This window comes from Microcebus murinus, chromosome 11 (assembly GCF_040939455.1).
Source record: "Microcebus murinus isolate Inina chromosome 11, M.murinus_Inina_mat1.0, whole genome shotgun sequence".
In the NCBI taxonomy this organism is placed as follows: Eukaryota; Metazoa; Chordata; class Mammalia; order Primates; family Cheirogaleidae; genus Microcebus; species Microcebus murinus.
Genome location: NC_134114.1, coordinates 24,078,611 through 24,081,100, shown reverse-complemented (window position 1 = coordinate 24,081,100; position 2,490 = coordinate 24,078,611). Strand labels below are relative to the sequence as shown.

Genomic DNA, 2,490 nt, shown 5'->3' with positions numbered 1-2,490 from the left:
CTCCCACAGGTCTGGCATGCTGCCTCCTGTTTCTTCCAGGTTACTTCTCTCTAATCAAAACGGGCTAATACAGGGATGTCCTCTTTTCCAAACTTTCCTAACCCTCAAGTGTCCTGCTAGCATTTCTAAACCAGCAACGCCATGATGCAGATACAGCCACTGCTGCTCAAGCCTGAAAGGGACCAATGCAAAGATTAAGTATTTTCATTTTCTACTTAGACGAAAAGAGAATATATCATATGAACCTGAACTTTAAATGTACATGGATTATAACAGAGTTTATCCTGAAACAGTTGTAACATATGTAAGATGAGGGGAAAAAGTACAAGTGAAGCTTATGTTAGGTTGAATATTTGTTGGGTAAGAGCCATAGGAGTGCCAAGATAAAGCTCATGCAGGGTGAGAAGGATGGTCCAGAATAATTGAGGAAGGCTTCACAGAGGGAGGAAAACCCTGGAAGGCACGTACTGTTGGGGCAGGTGAAGAAGGTATTCCAAATGCAGGCAGCAGCATGAACAAGGGAGCAGAGGTAGGAATGAGCACAGCATATAGAAAGATGGGTAAAGGCCCAGCCATAGCTGGCACAGAGCATAACCTCTGGAGAGGAACTGGAGAGAAGGCTGGAGAGGGGCACAGGGGACTGAGAGGGATGGCCTAACAACCTCAACAGGCTTCTTTCCCACTTCCGATGCTGACTGAAACTTCCATCCCTTGTGAAGGCTTTCCCACACACCGTACATTCATAAGGCTTCTCCCCAGTGTGAACTCTGATGCTGAACGGAGGTTATTTTCTGAGTGAAGACTTTGCCACACGCCTTCCATTGGTAGAGTTTAACCCTAATATGTATTCTCTGATAGACAATAAAAGTGTTCTACAGGCCGGGCGCTGTGGCTCACGCCTGTAATCCTAGCTCTTGGGAGGCCGAGGCGGGCGGATTGCTCAAGGTCAGGAGTTCGAAACCAGCCTGAGCAAGAGCGAGACCCCGTCTCTACTATAAATAGAAAGAAATTAATTGGCCAACTGATATATATATAAAAAATTAGCCGGGCATGGTGGCGCATGCCTGTAGTCCCAGCTACCCGGGAGGCTGAGGCAGAAGGATCACTCGAGCCCAGGAGTTTGAGGTTGCTGTGAGCTAGGCTGACGCCACGGCACTCACTCTAGCCTGGACAACAAAGCGAGACTCTGTCTCAAAAAAAAAAAAAAAAAAAAAAGTGTTCTACAACCAAAAGCCTTCCAATATTCCTTACATTTATAGAGTTTCTACCTCATGTGTGATTTCTGATGCGGGAGGTGTGCCACAGTCCTACAGAAAGCTTTTCCACACTCCTTACATTCACAGGGTTTCTCTCCAGCGTGAATCCTGTGATGCTGGAACTCAAACCTTTTTCGCCACACTCCTTACATTCACAGGGCCCTTCTCCAGTGTGGTTTTTCTCATGTACAATACAGTCATAGCTTGACTTTAAAGCATTGCCACACTCTTTAAAGGGCTTCTCTCCAGTATGACTCATCTGATGCCAAATAAGCTTTGAGTTATATCTGAAGATTTTCCCACATTCTTTACATTCATAGAACTTCATTCCACCTCAAAGTGTAGATCTGGATGTGGATTTAGACTGAAAGTCTACCTCATTGCCTTGATTTTACAATCAAAGTGCTGAGAAACGTTCCTGAAAAGTTCTACAGGCGCTCTGTGCAACTCTGTTTTTTCAGCAGCCTCCTGTCTTATTATTGGCTCTTCATTCTTGGTCCAGGACTCACCAGCTGGACTGATGCCTGTCAGAACTTCTGTGTCCCAGGGATCTGGGTCCCATCGCACTTCCCCTCTTTCCAGCTGGGAGATCAGAAAAAGTTTGAAAAGTGGAAATGCTACAAAGGAAGCCACATTTGCATAATTAACCAGCATCACCTCCTTGTACAGCATCCTCTGCTCAAGGTCCAGATTGACCCATTGATTCTGGATGAAGTACATGGCCATGTTCTCAAAGGTCACTGACTCCTGAGGCCAAATTGTTTGGAGCATGGCTGATGTCCCCTGGCTTCATGAACTGTCTTCTGGTTTGGAAAAGCAAGATCCTTAGGAGCAGGCACAAGAAGCTGTCAGGACAAGTTCTTTAAGGCAGAAAAGAAGATCATGTCTCCATGGCAAAGGCATCAAGAAGGCTACATAGGGCTTCATATGCCCAAGCAGTGGACAAGGGAGGGACAGGCCACTATTAGGACCAAGTTCAGGGGAATGGGGGCTGAAGAGTCACCAGGGGCAGTGAGAAAGCTGGCACCTGGCATACCTGGCATGCAGAACTTGCTGAAACCCATGGTCTTTCTCTCCAAACACAGAGAAGCTGGTAACTACAAGCAAGTCCTGAAGGGCAAGTGCACGCCCAAGTCCTAATTTGACTGCAATCTTAAGATGCTTTTGAGCCTTTCCAAAAGGTTCTTATTATTCCTAAATATTTTTGATTAAAAATAGTTAATATACTTGTTTA

The 2,490-nt window shown here is 45.7% G+C and overlaps 1 pseudogene; it reads right to left on the bottom strand.

Annotated features, from left to right (window-relative positions):
* Window positions 1-390: 390 nt before the first annotated feature.
* LOC105856609 (zinc finger protein 621 pseudogene) lies at window positions 391-2,027 on the bottom strand (annotated as a pseudogene).
* Window positions 2,028-2,490: the final 463 nt, after the last annotated feature.